This window comes from Pseudorasbora parva, chromosome 2 (assembly GCF_024679245.1).
Source record: "Pseudorasbora parva isolate DD20220531a chromosome 2, ASM2467924v1, whole genome shotgun sequence".
NCBI lineage: Eukaryota > Metazoa > Chordata > Actinopteri > Cypriniformes > Gobionidae > Pseudorasbora > Pseudorasbora parva.
This window is the reverse complement of record NC_090173.1, coordinates 50147694-50165657: the sequence shown is the minus strand read 5'-3', so window position 1 is coordinate 50165657 and position 17964 is coordinate 50147694.

Genomic DNA, 17964 nt, shown 5'->3' with positions numbered 1-17964 from the left:
TCAACCTCCAACTGGTAACCCAGAGTTATCTTGAGCACATAGTGAGTACATAAAGACATTGTCAATGGATCACTGATTTCAGGAGTCAAACACATTGTTAAAATAGTCCATGTGACTCCAGTGGTTCAACCAAGGGGTTGTGGGCTGACATCCTTGCCTCTTCATCATATGCCTCTTATCCTGTTGAATGATTTTTAATAAATTCATTAATTAAATAATCAGTTATTACCCTTTCAAAATAATTAATTATTGACAATCAGTTGTATGTGATCATTAATACATTTAACTATTATTTAATATGATTTCGACTCTATGTCTGCTGTATGGTGTCTAATTTGCTTTCCAGAGACGGTCTGACAAAGTCAGTCTGACCCCAATCTCTGTGGCCTGACCCCAATCTCTGTGGCCTGACCCCCATCTCTGTGGCCTGACCTCTGTCTCTGTGGCCTGACCCCTATCTCTGTGGCCTGACCTCTGTCTCTGTGGCCTGACCCCTATCTCTGTGGCCTGACCTCTGTCTCTGTGGCCTGACCTCTGTCTCTGTGGCCTGACCCCTGTCTCTGTGGCCTGACCCCTGTCTCTGTGGCCTGACCTCTGTCTCTGTGGCCTGACCCCTGTCTCTGTGGCCTGACCCCTATCTCTGTGGCCTGACCTCTATCTCTGTGGCCTGACACCTATCTCTGTGGCCTGACACCTATCTCTGTGGCCTGACCCCTATCTCTGTGGCCTGACCTCTATCTCTGTGGCCTGACCCCTGTCTCTGTGGCCTGACCCCTGTCTCTGTGGCCTGACACCTATCTCTGTGGCCTGACACCTATCTCTGTGGCCTGACCTCTGTCTCTGTGGCCTGACCCCTATCTCTGTGGCCTGACCTCTATCTCTGTGGCCTGACCCCTGTCTCTGTGGCCTGACCTCTATCTCTGTGGCCTGACCTCTATCTCTGTGGCCTGACCCCTGTCTCTGTGGCCTGACACCTATCTCTGTGGCCTGACCTCTATCTCTGTGGCCTGACCTCTATCTCTGTGGCCTGACACCTATCTCTGTAGCCTGACCTCTATCTCTGTGGCCTGACCCCTATCTCTGTGGCCTGACACCTATCTCTGTGGCCTGACACCTATCTCTGTGGCCTGACCTCTATCTCTGTGGCCTGACCTCTGTCTCTGTGGCCTGACCCCTGTCTCTGTGGCCTGACCCCTGTCTCTGTGGCCTGACCCCTATCTCTGTGGCCTGACCTCTGTCTCTGTGGCCTGACCCCTATCTCTGTGGCCTGACCCCTATCTCTGTGGCCTGACCCCTATCTCTGTGGCCTGACCCCTATCTCTGTGGCCTGACCCCTATCTCGGTGGCCTGACCCCTATCTCTGTGGCCTGACCCCTATCTCTGTGGCCTGACCCCTATCTCTGTGGCCTGACCCCTATCTCTGGGTCCTCTTGACCCCTATCTCTGTGGCCTGACCCCAATCTCTGTGGCCTGACCCCTATCTCTGTGGCCTGACCTCTGTCTCTGTGGCCTGACCCCTATCTCTGTGGCCTGACCTCTGTCTCTGTGGCCTGACCCCTATCTCTGTGGCCTGACCCCTGTCTCTGTGGCCTGACCCCTATCTCTGTGGCCTGACCCCTGTCTCTGTGGCCTGACCTCTATCTCTGTGGCCTGACACCTGTCTCTGTGGCCTGACCTCTATCTCTGTGGCCTGACCTCTATCTCTGTGGCCTGACCCCTGTCTCTGTGGCCTGACCTCTATCTCTGTGGCCTGACCTCTATCTCTGTGGCCTGACCCCTGTCTCTGTGGCCTGACCTCTATCTCTGTGGCCTGACACCTATCTCTGTGGCCTGACACCTATCTCTGTGGCCTGACCCCTATCTCTGTGGCCTGACACCTATCTCTGTGGCCTGACACCTATCTCTGTGGCCTGACCTCTGTCTCTGTGGCCTGACCTCTGTCTCTGTGGCCTGACCCCTATCTCTGTGGCCTAACCCTAACCCTAACCCTAACCCTAACCCTAACCCTAACACTGCCTGACCCCTGTCTCTGTGGCCTGACCTCTATCTCTGTGGCCTGACACCTGTCTCTGTGGCCTGACCTCTATCTCTGTGGCCTGACCTCTATCTCTGTGGCCTGACCCCTGTCTCTGTGGCCTGACCTCTATCTCTGTGGCCTGACCTCTATCTCTGTGGCCTGACCCCTGTCTCTGTGGCCTGACCTCTATCTCTGTGGCCTGACACCTATCTCTGTGGCCTGACACCTATCTCTGTGGCCTGACCCCTATCTCTGTGGCCTGACACCTATCTCTGTGGCCTGACACCTATCTCTGTGGCCTGACCTCTGTCTCTGTGGCCTGACCTCTGTCTCTGTGGCCTGACCCCTATCTCTGTGGCCTGACCCCTGTCTCTGTGGCCTGACCCCTATCTCTGTGGCCTGACCTCTGTCTCTGTGGCCTGACCCCTATCTCTGTGGCCTGACCCCTATCTCTGTGGCCTGACCTCTATCTCTGTGGCCTGACCTCTATCTCTGTGGCCTGACCCCTGTCTCTGTGGCCTGACACCTATCTCTGTGGCCTGACACCTATCTCTGTGGCCTGACCCCTATCTCTGTGGCCTGACCCCTGTCTCTGTGGCCTGACCCCTGTCTCTGTGGCCTGACCCCTGTCTCTGTGGCCTGACACCTATCTCTGTGGCCTGACCCCAATCTCTGTGGCCTGACCCCCATCTCTGTGGCCTGACCTCTGTCTCTGTGGCCTGACCCCTATCTCTGTGGCCTGACCTCTGTCTCTGTGGCCTGACCCCTATCTCTGTGGCCTGACCTCTGTCTCTGTGGCCTGACCTCTGTCTCTGTGGCCTGACCCCTGTCTCTGTGGCCTGACCCCTGTCTCTGTGGCCTGACCTCTGTCTCTGTGGCCTGACCCCTGTCTCTGTGGCCTGACCCCTATCTCTGTGGCCTGACCTCTATCTCTGTGGCCTGACACCTATCTCTGTGGCCTGACACCTATCTCTGTGGCCTGACCCCTATCTCTGTGGCCTGACCCCTGTCTCTGTGGCCTGACACCTATCTCTGTGGCCTGACACCTATCTCTGTGGCCTGACCTCTGTCTCTGTGGCCTGACCCCTATCTCTGTGGCCTGACCTCTATCTCTGTGGCCTGACCCCTGTCTCTGTGGCCTGACCTCTATCTCTGTGGCCTGACCTCTATCTCTGTGGCCTGACCCCTGTCTCTGTGGCCTGACACCTATCTCTGTGGCCTGACACCTATCTCTGTGGCCTGACCTCTATCTCTGTGGCCTGACCTCTATCTCTGTGGCCTGACACCTATCTCTGTGGCCTGACCTCTATCTCTGTGGCCTGACCCCTATCTCTGTGGCCTGACACCTATCTCTGTGGCCTGACACCTATCTCTGTGGCCTGACCTCTATCTCTGTGGCCTGACCTCTGTCTCTGTGGCCTGACCCCTGTCTCTGTGGCCTGACCCCTGTCTCTGTGGCCTGACCCCTATCTCTGTGGCCTGACCTCTGTCTCTGTGGCCTGACCTCTATCTCTGTGGCCTGACCCCTATCTCTGTGGCCTGACCCCTATCTCTGTGGCCTGACCCCTATCTCTGTGGCCTGACCCCTATCTCTGTGGCCTGACCCCTATCTCGGTGGCCTGACCCCTATCTCTGTGGCCTGACCCCTATCTCTGTGGCCTGACCCCTATCTCTGTGGCCTGACCCCTATCTCTGGGTCCTCTTGACCCCTATCTCTGTGGCCTGACCCCAATCTCTGTGGCCTGACCCCTATCTCTGTGGCCTGACCTCTGTCTCTGTGGCCTGACCCCTATCTCTGTGGCCTGACCTCTGTCTCTGTGGCCTGACCCCTATCTCTGTGGCCTGACCCCTGTCTCTGTGGCCTGACACCTATCTCTGTGGCCTGACACCTATCTCTGTGGCCTGACACCTATCTCTGTGGCCTGACCCCTATCTCTGTGGCCTGACCTCTATCTCTGTGGCCTGACCCCTGTCTCTGTGGCCTGACCTCTATCTCTGTGGCCTGACCTCTATCTCTGTGGCCTGACCCCTGTCTCTGTGGCCTGACACCTATCTCTGTGGCCTGACACCTATCTCTGTGGCCTGACCTCTATCTCTGTGGCCTGACCTCTATCTCTGTGGCCTGACACCTATCTCTGTGGCCTGACCTCTATCTCTGTGGCCTGACCCCTATCTCTGTGGCCTGACACCTATCTCTGTGGCCTGACACCTATCTCTGTGGCCTGACCTCTATCTCTGTGGCCTGACCTCTGTCTCTGTGGCCTGACCCCTGTCTCTGTGGCCTGACCCCTGTCTCTGTGGCCTGACCCCTATCTCTGTGGCCTGACCTCTGTCTCTGTGGCGTGACCTCTATCTCTGTGGCCTGACCCCTATCTCTGTGGCCTGACCCCTATCTCTGTGGCCTGACCCCTATCTCTGTGGCCTGACCCCTATCTCTGTGGCCTGACCCCTATCTCGGTGGCCTGACCCCTATCTCGGTGGCCTGACCCCTATCTCTGTGGCCTGACCCCTATCTCTGTGGCCTGACCCCTATCTCTGTGGCCTGACCCCTATCTCTGGGTCCTCTTGACCCCTATCTCTGTGGCCTGACCCCTATCTCTGTGGCCTGACCTCTGTCTCTGTGGCCTGACCCCTATCTCTGTGGCCTGACCTCTGTCTCTGTGGCCTGACCCCTATCTCTGTGGCCTGACCCCTATCTCTGTGGCCTGACCCCTGTCTCTGTGGCCTGACCCCTATCTCTGTGGCCTGACCCCTGTCTCTGTGGCCTGACCTCTATCTCTGTGGCCTGACACCTGTCTCTGTGGCCTGACCTCTATCTCTGTGGCCTGACCTCTATCTCTGTGGCCTGACCCCTGTCTCTGTGGCCTGACCTCTATCTCTGTGGCCTGACCTCTATCTCTGTGGCCTGACCCCTGTCTCTGTGGCCTGACCTCTATCTCTGTGGCCTGACACCTATCTCTGTGGCCTGACCTCTATCTCTGTGGCCTGACCCCTATCTCTGTGGCCTGACACCTATCTCTGTGGCCTGACACCTATCTCTGTGGCCTGACCTCTGTCTCTGTGGCCTGACCTCTGTCTCTGTGGCCTGACCCCTATCTCTGTGGCCTGACCCCTGTCTCTGTGGCCTGACCCCTATCTCTGTGGCCTGACCTCTGTCTCTGTGGCCTGACCCCTATCTCTGTGGCCTGACCCCTATCTCTGTGGCCTGACCTCTATCTCTGTGGCCTGACCTCTATCTCTGTGGCCTGACCCCTATCTCTGTGGCCTGACCCCTGTCTCTGTGGCCTGACCCCTGTCTCTGTGGCCTGACCCCTATCTCTGTGGCCTGACCCCTGTCTCTGTGGCCTGACCCCTGTCTCTGTGGCCTGACCCCTATCTCTGTGGCCTGACACCTGTCTCTGTGGCCTGACCTCTATCTCTGTGGCCTGACCTCTATCTCTGTGGCCTGACCCCTGTCTCTGTGGCCTGACCTCTATCTCCGTGGCCTGACCTCTATCTCTGTGGCCTGACCCCTGTCTCTGTGGCCTGACCTCTATCTCTGTGGCCTGACACCTATCTCTGTGGCCTGACCTCTATCTCTGTGGCCTGACCCCTATCTCTGTGGCCTGACCCCTATCTCTGTGGCCTGACACCTATCTCTGTGGCCTGACCTCTATCTCTGTGGCCTGACCTCTGTCTCTGTGGCCTGACCTCTGTCTCTGTGGCCTGACCCCTATCTTGGTGGCCTGACCCCTGTCTCTGTGGCCTGACCCCTATCTCTGCGGCCTGACCTCTGTCTCTGTGGCCTGACCCCTATCTCTGTGGCCTGACCCCTATCTCTGTGGCCTGACCTCTATCTCTGTGGCCTGACCCCTATCTCTGTGGCCTGACCCCTATCTCTGTGGCCTGACCCCAATCTCTGTGGCCTGACACCTATCTCTGTGGCCTGACCCCTATCTCTGTGGCCTGACCCCTGTCTCTGTGGCCTGACCCCTATCTCTGTGGCCTGACCCCTATCTCTGTGGCCTGACCCCTGTCTCTGTGGCCTGACCCCTGTCTCTGTGGCCTGACCTCTATCTCTGTGGCCTGACCCCTATCTCTGTGGCCTGACCCCTATCTCTGGGTCCTCCTGACCCCTATCTCTGTGGCCTGACCCCTATCTCTGGGTCCTCCTGACCCCTATCTCTGTGGCCTGACCCCTATCTCTGGGTCCTCCTGACCCCTATCTCTGGGTCCTCCTGATCCCTATCTCTGGGTCCTCCTGACCCCTATCTCTGGGTCCTCCTGATCCCTATCTCTGGGTCCTCCTGACCCCTATCTCTGTGGCCTGACCTCTATCTCTGTGGCCTGACCCCTATCTCTGTGGCCTGACCCCCATCTCTGTGGCCTGACCCCCATCTCTGTGGCCTGACCCCCATCTCTGTGGCCTGACCCCCATCTCTGTGGCCTGACCCCTATCTCTGTGGCCTGACCCCTATCTCTGTCGCCTGACCCCTATCTCTGTCGCCTGACCCCTATCTCTGTGACCTGACCCCTATCTCTGTGGCCTGACCCCTATCTCTGTGGCCTGACCCCTATCTCTGTGGCCTGATCCCTATCTCTGGGTCCTCCTGACCCCTATCTCTGTGGCCTGACCCCTATCTCTGGGTCCTCCTGACCCCTATCTCTGGGTCCTCCTGACCCCTATCTCTGTGGCCTGACCCCTATTTCTGTGGCCTGACCTCTGTCTCTGTGGCCTGACCTCTGTCTCTGTGGCCTGACCCCTGTCTCTGTGGCCTGACCCCTATCTCTGTGGCCTGACCTCTGTCTCTGTGGCCTGACCTCTATCTCTGTGGCCTGACCTCTATCTCTGTGGCCTGACACCTATCTCTGTGGCCTGACACCTATCTCTGTGGCCTGACCCCTGTCTCTGTGGCCTGACCCCTGTCTCTGTGGCCTGACCCCTGTCTCTGTGGCCTGACCCCTGTCTCTGTGGCCTGACCCCTGTCTCTGTGGCCTGACCCCTGTCTCTGTGGCCTGACCCCTGTCTCTGTGGCCTGACCCCTGTCTCTGTGGCCTGACCTCTGTCTCTGTGGCCTGACCCCTATCTCTGTGGCCTGACCCCTGTCTCTGTGACCTGACCCCTGTCTCTGTGGCCTGACCCCTGTCTCTGTGACCTGACCCCTGTCTCTGTGGCCTGACCCCTGTCTCTGTGGCCTGACCCCTATCTCTGTGGCCTGACCTCTGTCTCTGTGGCCTGACCTCTGTCTCTGTGGCCTGACCTCTATCTCTGTGGCCTGACACCTATCTCTGTGGCCTGACCCCTATCTCTGTGGCCTGACCCCTGTCTCTGTGGCCTGACCCCTGTCTCTGTGGCCTGACCCCTGTCTCTGTGGCCTGACCCCTGTCTCTGTGGCCTGACCCCTGTCTCTGTGGCCTGACCCCTATCTCTGTGGCCTGACCCCTGTCTCTGTGGCCTGACCTCTGTCTCTGTGGCCTGACCCCTATCTCTGTGGCCTGACCCCTGTCTCTGTGGCCTGTGCCCGGTTGCATAAAACACCTTAAGTGAAAATTTCCCTTAAGATCGCCCTTAGGCAGAGCCGGCCCAGCCACTAAGCGACCCTTGCAATTGCAAAGGGCCCCGTGGCCTGCAGAGGGCCCCCTAGAGAGCGCACGCACCTCGCCTCATCTGTTTGGGGAGGTGTTTATTATACTCGAAGCGCAGACTGGGTGCAGGCGTGATTAGACGTCATGCTCGGCCAGATTCGACTCGAGCTTCTTCGGTTGTGGAGCCGCACGCAAAGTTACAAAATTTGACGTGCACACCGCCAAGCGAAACTGGGTCTGGCGCACTCCTCGCGTCAAGTATAAACAAGGCTTAAAGCTACACTGAAGTTGGCCGTTTGATAAATGCAAGTTAGTTCTTCAGTTCAATATTTGTGTCTAAAAAAGGTACATAAGTTCCTGTAGAGATAGCAATACACATTCTCCTTTTTTTTGCCAAATAAATGAAAGCATGTCATCAATGTCTTTCTCTTGCTGTATCAAAATCTCACCTAGCTTTCCTCAGAGATAGTCAAGTTCAGTTTGTGCATGATTACATGATATAACAATTGTGTTAATACTGTATCCTGAATTGTGGATAAGTAAGCTATATATCATATTATGCTGAAGTAAATTTCTGGAGTGTTAACAAGTAAAAGCAAAAACAACAACAACCGTACAGAACTTAAAAACCGTGACCCTAAAGCCGTGATACGAACCGAACCGTGGCTTTTGTGAACCGTGCCACCCCTAATGTGTACCTAAAGCAGTTTTCATCAATTTTATTTATTGCTTTTGGTATTTATTCAAGTGTATTTTTTTGTTAACAGACTGAGAGTCCATTGCTTTTCTTGTTTTTTGGTTGTTTTGTTAATTTATTGTGGATATTTAAAATGTTTTCCGTATCAGAGTCTTTAGAGATAAAAGTTTATTGATCTTAAAAAAGGTGTACCTGCATTATTATGCCATTATCATTATTTTAGATGAAAATGGGTTTAGAACGAAAAATCTTATCATTTATCGCAATAATTTCTTGACCAATTTATTGTCCAGCAAAATTTGTTATCGTGTGCTGTTTTTGCCTTTTAAACTCTGGTGTCAATTAAAAATGTTTCTTTGATGGTCAGTGAAAATCACTTTATCAGTCTTTTTATTCAGCAAGTTCATCCGTGTGTGTTCATTGCACTGCACTGCCATTTAGCTCAGTGGTATCATAATTTTCCTGTTAGACATCAAACATGGAACTCAACTCAAGAACTCAAGGTCTTTTATTGACGTTCTGTACATGTTACCACATAAGAACGAAATACGTACTCAGGACCAGCAGCGTAAAAAAAGATAATTATCATACAGTAGGCTACATAGAATAATTCAAACATAATTTAATAGACTACAAAATTTTAAAGTAACATAGTAGATATATGTACAGTATAGTTATAAGGTAGTCATTGCTTTTCTTTAGGCCTTACTTAAAACGGTCAAGGGCCTCCAACCAAATTTTGCTTAGGGCCCCCAAAGGTCTAGGGCCGGCTCTGCCCTTAGGTTTCCCTTAAACTTAAGGGTGTTGCATAAAATAACCCTTAAGTGTCACTTAAGGGTTTATTAAACTGAAACGTCATAAACCCTTAGAATTATCCTCAAATGTCTATTTTTCACTTAAGTAATCCCTTAAAAACCGTTAAGTGTTGCATAAAGCCCCTTAACTGTCATTTTCCTAAGTATAGTTTAAGGTTAGGAAAAGTTTACCTTAAGAGTTGACGAACATTAATGAGAAAAAAATAGCTGAGTTTATTGATCCTGTTGAAGATGTAAATGTGCCAAAGTGAATTTTTCGCGATAGGGAGAATCCTCTGGACCATCTTAGCAATGAAAAACTGCTTCGCGAATATAGATTTGATCGCCACGGGATATGAGATCGCTAACAAACTGGAAGGCGATCTTGATCATGTTACCCAGCGTAACCACTCACTACCCTCTGTGTTACAGTTGCTTATAACACTTCGGTTCTTTGCAACTGGGAGTTTCCCGTCTGTGGGAGATGTTTTCCATGTTCATAAATCGTCAGTTAGTAGAGTTATTCACCGGGTTGCAGGGACTCTCTGCCGTCATTTAAGCCAAACTGTGACATTTCCATCGCGTGTTGAACTGGATGCCATTCAAACCTCTTTTTTTCGGAAAGCGGGGTTTCCTCGAATAAGTGGTGTAATCGATGGCACACATGTCAGAATTCAGGCTCCCCGCAGGCATGAAGATCAGTATGTTAACAGAAAAAATTACCATTCTGTTAATGTGCAGCTAGTGTGACCATGTGTGCAGAATTAGAAATGTTGTTGCATCATGGCCAGGGAGTAGCATGACTCTAGGATTTAGACAGAGCTATAGCCTATTAACTTTAAAAAGTTGAAAATTAAGTGAAAACATATAGGCTATTGTCAACTTATTGATCATATTTTTTCAATATATTAAAATGTATTTTGACTTGTTGATACTTATGGTCATCGTTTGATCCTAGGAAAGATAGCCTACAACAATGCGTTGACACACACGACATTGAGAGGACGATCGGACAGCTCAAACGCAGATTTCACTGTCTCCATAGCAAGCTGCGCGTTGAGCCTCCAAGAGCCTGCAAAATTATTGTCGCCAGCGTTGTTCTTTTTAACATGTCAGAGATGTATTGTGAAGAGGGAGATGATGTCGAAGAAGAGGCTCATGAAGAAAATCAACAAGATTTTCAACGGGCTGGATTTGTTGTCAGAGATGCCGTCGTAAATGCATTCTTTAATTAGTTTAGCTAGTAGCCTATGGACAATAGTCATAAATATAAATAAATAAAATATAAATAAATAAATCATAAATAAATACAAAACCTGTCAGATCTGTCATAAAAAAAATATTCGTCAATTGATGTGCATTTTATTTTTCCTTCACTTTGTAGCTGCATTAGTTTGTTATTAAGAATGAAGTTGTAAAGGTCTTGATTTTCCTTCTCCTTTTTAAGTTTTTCGATCTCTAATTGCAGTTTTGTCTTCTGTAGGCTCATGTCTCTTTGCAGTTCTAGCACTTTTTCTCTTGTCGCGGCTGGAAAGGATATTTGCGTCTTTCTGCAATTCACAAGTGTTTTGAAGGAATAATGAAAAAAATCTAAAAATTATATAGAGGCTGTAAAATTAACAAAAGACTAAAATAATTGTTAACAAAGAAGCAATAAAACCTCACTTTGCTGCATGGTTTGGCGTGCTGCTGGCGCTCTGCCGGTGTTGAAGCTGATTTTTGCTGAGAAGGTCTAACGTGTGAAACAAATAACGTTACCAAGCATATTATTTTATTTGGTCGTGATCTTCAAATCGTTTATCCTCAGCAGTGATCATTTTTATTTGATTTAAGACAATAATGTTCTCTCACTCCGTGTAATATTCCTCTTGTTGAATCTCAGCTTCACTCTCTAACCCGCCAGCGTAGCGTGTCTATGGCAACAATAGAATTTTATAACGGTAAAACCTGGGTTGCAGTCGTGAAACACTTAGCGGCGTCCCTTACCTAAGAGAACCGTTTAAGGGATTATATGCAACACCCTTAAATCATTCCCTTAGATAAGGGGAAATCACGCCTTAAGTATCATACTTAAGGGAAACACTTAAGGTGTTTTATGCAACCGGGCACAGACCTCTATCTCTGTGGCCTGACCTCTGTCTCTGTGGCCTGACCCCTGTCTCTGTGGCCTGACACCTATCTCTGTGGCCTGACCCCTATCTCTGTGGCCTGACCCCTGTCTCTGTGGCCTGACCCCTATCTCTGTGGCCTGACCCCTGTCTCTGTGGCCTGACCCCTGTCTCTGTGGCCTGACCCCTGTCTCTGTGGCCTGACACCTATCTCTGTGGCCTGACCCCAATCTCTGTGGCCTGACCCCTGTCTCTGTGGCCTAACCTCTATCTCTGTGGCCTGACCCCAATCTCTGTGGCCTGACCCCTGTCTCTGTGGCCTGACCCCTGTCTCTGTGGCCTAACCTCTATCTCTGTGGCCTGACCCCTGTCTCTGTGGCCTGACCCCTATCTCTGTGGCCTGACACCTATCTCTGTGGCCTGACACCTATCTCTGTGGCCTGACCCCTATCTCTGTGGCCTGACCCCTGTCTCTGTGGCCTGACACCTATCTCTGTGGCCTGACACCTATCTCTGTGGCCTGACACCTATCTCTGTGGCCTGACCCCTGTCTCTGTGGCCTGACCTCTGTCTCTGTGGCCTGACCCCTGTCTCTGTGGCCTGACCTCTATCTCTGTGGCCTGACCTCTATCTCTGTGGCCTGACCTCTATCTCTGTGGCCTGACCCCTATCTCTGTGGCCTGACCCCTATCTCTATGGCCTGACCTCTGTCTCTGTGGCCTGACCCCTGTCTCTGTGGCCTGACCTCTATCTCTGTGGCCTGACCCCTATCTCTGTGGCCTGACCCCTATCTCTGTGGCCTGACCTCTGTCTCTGTGGCCTGACCTCTATCTCTGTGGCCTGACCCCTATCTCTGTGGCCTGACCCCTATCTCTGTGGCCTGACCTCTGTCTCTGTGGCCTGACCTCTATCTCTGTGGCCTGACCCCTATCTCTGTGGCCTGACCCCTATCTCTGTGGCCTGACCCCTATCTCTGGGTCCTCCTGACCCCTCTCTCTGTGGCCTGACCCCTGTCTCTGTGGCCTGACCCCTGTCTCTGTGGCCTGACCTCTGTCTCTGTGGCCTGACCTCTGTCTCTGTGGCCTGACCCCTGTCTCTGTGGCCTGACCCCTATCTCTGTGGCCTGACCCCTATCTCTGTGGCCTGACCCCTATCTCTGTGGCCTGACCCCTATCTCTGTGGCCTGACCCCTATCTCTGTGGCCTGACCCCTGTCTCTGTGGCCTGACCCCTGTCTCTGTGGCCTGACCCCTGTCTCTGTGGCCTGACCCCTATCTCTGTGGCCTGACCCCTATCTCTGTGGCCTGACCTCTATCTCTGTGGCCTGACCCCTATCTCTGTGGCCTGACCCCTATCTCTGGGTCCTCCTGACCCCTATTTCTGTGGCCTGACCCCTATTTCTGTGGCCTGACCCCTATCTCTGTGGCCTGACCCCTATCTCTGTGGCCTGACCCCTATCTCTGTGGCCTGACCTCTATCTCTGTGGCCTGACCCCTATCTCTGTGGCCTGACCCCTATCTCTGGGTCCGCCTGACCCCTGTCTCTGTGGCCTGACCCCTGTCTCTGTGGCCTGACCTCTGTCTCTGTGGCCTGACCTCTGTCTCTGTGGCCTGACCCCTATCTCTTCCAAGAGGTCAATCCTGCCTGTTGTTACGGACAGAAAATGGTGGGAGGATTTGAGTCTCCCAATTGTGATTTTCTTCCCATTTATGTGGTCTGATTTATTTATTTATTTTTTCCCCCATTGATAGAAGTACATTTTTGTCTTTATAGAATGAGGTAGATGATATTAGTCATACTTTTCTTCATGGAGATTCGTTTGTCATTTCTGGAGATTCGTTTGCTTGATATTTTGTCCTGTTGATAAGCTCACAGGACGCACCAACCTTGGAGGAGAGATGTGCTCTAGAGTCTTGTGTGTGTGTGTGTGTGTGTGTGTGTGTGTTACATGTTCTGTGCAGGTCTTTCAACTGGATTGGACCGCTTTTTCTCACACCCTAGACCTCTTGGCGCCTTTCTAGGACTCCCCAGAAGTCAACACTACCCCAATCTTGGGATTGTCTGATGTATACATCCTGATTAACAAAAACATCTATCTATTCTCGCGTGACAAATTGTTTAGACTTAATGCCAATCAGTAATAATCCACATGTCCATAATGATGTAAATTGAAATTGGTATAACTGGTGTGGTAATTTTGTGTAAGGTAGAGGAGAGTCTGGCCTGACACCGCCCTGAGAGACTCTGAAGCTGACTCTACTGATGAAACTGCAAACTATTCTTCAGTAAAATTCTCTCCGATGATTGAACATCCTGACTCCTGGTCTTCATTTCGCATATCTGGTCTATGGGTCAAAACTGTAACCCCTAACAGTTTTTGGTGGAGGATGCGCCGGCAATAATTCCTTGGTGACACCCCTGGCAAAACAAGAAATAAGGTAGTAGAAAGCTTTAATTATTTGGTTAGGGCTGTCTGACTGGAAGAGATTGGGTACAGGGAGCGAGAGAGCTGTATTTTGATAGGAGTGGGGATTAATCATACTAAGTGTTTGTTTTTATGGGAACAGCAATAGGGTATAAGAAGGTCGCTGATAGCACGCCACATTACTACGGGCAACGGCTAACGTGTAGCAGACGGCCCATTGGGGGCCACTGGTGTAGCACCACCTCTACAGGGGCACGTCTCTCTGGTCTGTGATTTGTTTGTCTGAGTTAGAGTCTTAAGAGATGGTCACACGGTCCGGGGACATCACAAACCTGCTCTCGCTTGCATTTCGGACAGGGGTACCCCGAGCTTAAACAAATAAAATAGATTCATGAGTTTTGCCAGGGATGCATCTAGAACAATCCCAAGTAGAATAAAATAAGACCCAAATTGGTAAGGACCAGTATATGTGACCAGGAGTAAAAAGTTACTTTGTGGTTTCATGAGTAAAACTCGCTTCTATTCTATTAAAAACTAATTTGAGGATAAAAATAAGATTCATTGCCTTACGCTGCTAAAAACCTTCTCTGTGATCACGAAAAGATTGTTTAGAAACCAAAAAGGCGTCAGATAAACCCAAATTTTATAGCCTTTTTTCGCTTGCTATAAAATGGGAGGTGTACCAATGAAATCAATCCCTAATGGGGCTAATGCGTGGTACGACCTGGATGCACGTGACAGAGTAGTAAAATTAAAGGGTATAGGGGTGGGCCATGATCTGGGAGGTTTTAATAAAGGGCTGGGAAATATTCGTGACAAAGTATAGCTGCCAAGGGATGGGACCATGTCTCTTCCTCCCTCTATCTCAACTGACCCTTATCAGGAAGTGCAGGTGGCCCCCACTCAGGGATCCGCCCCGCTTCCTGATAACAGAGAGGAGGGACCATATGCAGAGGCACGGCCAATATTGAACGCGCAAGCTGAAATGCCTCCCCCGTACAAGATGGTTTGTACCCAGGGCCCAAAATTTGGTGCTACGCCACTGAGTAGGGGAAAGCCCTTTAGAATATGCTGACTGTTTTCGCATAGCCTATGAAACTTACTGTGCTGTAAACCGTAGCCTTGAAGATTTTGATTGCTCCATTGTCCTTGAATCTGCCATAGGCGGCCTGAACGTGCAATATAAAGACTTGTTGATGAACAGTTCTGTTGATATTAGGTCATGGGAGGAATTGCTGCGGTGGTGCTCTGTCAGCTGGAGCCGCCTACAGGCACGTGAGGGGAATGCAGAAGGCAACGTGGTAGACCATTTGGCCAAATTCTGTCGCGGGAAGGGAAAGTATCAGGGGGGCGGGAATAACTCAGAGGATAATGGCTGCGTCCGAAACCTGGAAAATGCTCTGAGAACACAAATTTTAAAGGGGTACTTCAGCGCTGGGAAGATGAATCTGTATTTAAACTGGGTCATCAATGCAGTAGAAATGTGAAATTATTTTTGAATTTGGTGTCTTCTAGACTGAGAAAAGACAGAAAATGTATTTTTGTCTCATGGGGATGAAAGACTACAATTCCCAGAATGCTTCGCTGCCCTGTGAGGCCATTCCCAACACCACCAACTTCATTACTGTGACTGAGTTAGAGAAGACACTACAATTAAAAACTGAACATGTCTGTTCAATATAATGAGTGAGTCACCGCGCAAGTATCACAGCACTGAGCACTAACTGCACGAGTGATGAGAGCTGAGGTAATCGCGACTACATTCGCGGCATACATTCACACAGGAGTTTAGTCTGGCACGCGTTTCAGTTCATGCCTTTGCAAGCTTAACTTTCATAGAAATGAATTTGAGAAGTTAAAAGACTTACATTGCTCACCATAGCTCCGTTTAAATGATCCTGTCTGCAAGCTGAGCTCTCCCTGCCAGCTGAGTGTAATCTCCCATCCCCCATGCACAGATTCAAAACATGCGGAAATGGCTCCCTCTGCTGGCTGTAGTCTTTAGCCTCTGGGCAAACATTCCTCCTATGATGCAAAAATCGTCATTTTGCATCATAGGAGGAATTTTTCCAGAAATAAAATGCATAAATCTCTTGTCTCAGGGAGATATGAGGGGGGAAAGCACAATAATTTGAATATTCTCCAGGGTTTCTACTGATACAAAGCCATATGCTAATCGCTGAAGTAACCCTTTAAGGCAGGAAGGCATCAAGCCATGTCTGAATCTAATGTTTGCTTCACTTCCTGTCTACTGAGATACCTTCATCTGATCGATTTTTGAACTTTTCGGGTGAGTGTGTGTGTAAATGTACGATTTTTACCAACATATTACACTTCTGATGTAATTTCTAACGATGAAATGCTGTTTCGTACTGAGCTTTTTACACTGTTATTACACGGCTCTGTGAAATACTTGATTCTGATTGGTCAATCGCGCATTCCAGCGGTATGTTATTTCCAAATAACACCCGCTCATACGGGTACTACGAGTTATCTTGACCGGTACTACTTCTATGCTTAACACTGGCGCCATCTTGTGGCTTAAACAGCCGTGGGTTACAACCAAGCCTGCAGTCTCCCTCTCATTTACTGAAGCTTTCGCGCCTCGATCGCCCCCCAGTGACCGGTCCCAGTATAGCCGCCCCTCTGTGATTTCTAATGGACGCGAGGCAATCTAAATAATAAAATTACACTTCAAAAATGTTTTCCCCAAAGTTAGTATATGTCACTGAAGGCAGTTATCATCACGATGATTTCATTTCAGGTGTTCGTTTTAAAAATAAGTTTAGTTTGAGTTAGTTATTTGATGCTATAAAAACGGGGGGTGTGACGTCATGATTGACAGCTAAGACTGACGGCTTCTCTGAGTGAAGTTGTCACTGAGGCACTAACGGACTTTTTTCGAAATTTTTGGGAGCAGATTAGAGCTTTAGCTTTAATTTCTACATTTCCATAACTGTTTATTTCACACCAACATAATTAATTGTTCTGCAATTGCGAGACTGTGGGCGGGCTTTTGATATCGCGACTGTACTTCCTGCTCTACTTCCTGCGCTCTACTGCGCAACTCCGGTCCCGAAATCGCTACTGCGCAGACTCGGTCCCAAGATGTCCGCGCCGTGCAAGGCTGCCTGAAAGCTTCAAATATGGCAAGCGGAAACGGATGATGTCGAGTCGTCCATATTTTTTTACGGTCTATGGTTACAACGGAAGACTTCAAGGTGGGTTTCCTTTATAAAGTTTTAAATATAGATATATTTCTTACACAAACGCATCGATTCGAATCAGAAGGCTCTATTAACCCATCGGAGTCGTGTGGAGTTCGTTATTTGACGGACAGCTACACAACTACAACTAGCCTACTGCTTGGAGTAACGTTAGCCTGGACTTTTTAAATATAACTGATTGTATTTGTCTGAAAGAAGAATGTCATATGATATACACCTATAAACTTGAGGGTGATTAAATCATAGGCTTGGTTTCATTTTTGGGTGAACTAACCCTTTCAGCATTCATTTTCAACATTAAGCAAGGGCATATGGCAAATCTTCAGCAATAGATAAAGGCTTAAAGCACTGTTTTTCTTCGCGGAAGCTTTGCGTAAGAGCTAATAAAATATTTAATCTCAAGACAATATTTTGTGTCTAATAATTATTTATTTGAGACTAGTAGCCGTGTAATAAGCGGGATAATGTACACCCAGCCGGTTGTTACCGCAGAATAAACCCCTTCAGAGTGATGCAAGACCGGTAGGGTAGGGTGCGCGTGACTAGAGCGAGAGAGGAAATGCACGCCCATAAACACTCTCAGCTGCAGATCCAGTTGTCGTTATAGTTCACGCCGCGCTCCACTTTATTCCTACGGGTGACATCAAGCGACTTCAACGCTTCAGCACAGCATTCCGGGAAGGCAGCGCTGCATTTGAACCGATTTCAACTGAGAAGCTTTGTAAACTTGTAAATCGTCTTTCAAGTGTAAGAAAAAAAATGCAGCATTTTACTGTTCTTCATAAGTGTAATTCATGTATAGTGAAACTGCAGCTTCATGTTAATGATCAGTATTCCTCTGACTTGCACTTTTTTTTGCGCTTACACTTTTGACAAGTTTCTTCACCAAAATACAGGAACTGCAAAATAGATTGACCATGTAAAACCAAACTTTGTGTAAAAAAATTAGCTGTTGTAAATTTCTAATATGACTTCTTGTGTAGCCTACATAAGGGTAAAAAGTTCGAAATAAACCGATTTGTACCGTTCCATCTTTCTTTTTAGCACGATTCTCTTACTCTGTGTGTTTTGCAAGTACGGGGAAGGCGGGACCACCTTCTTCTGTAGCCAATCAAATGAGCTGCTGGCTAAC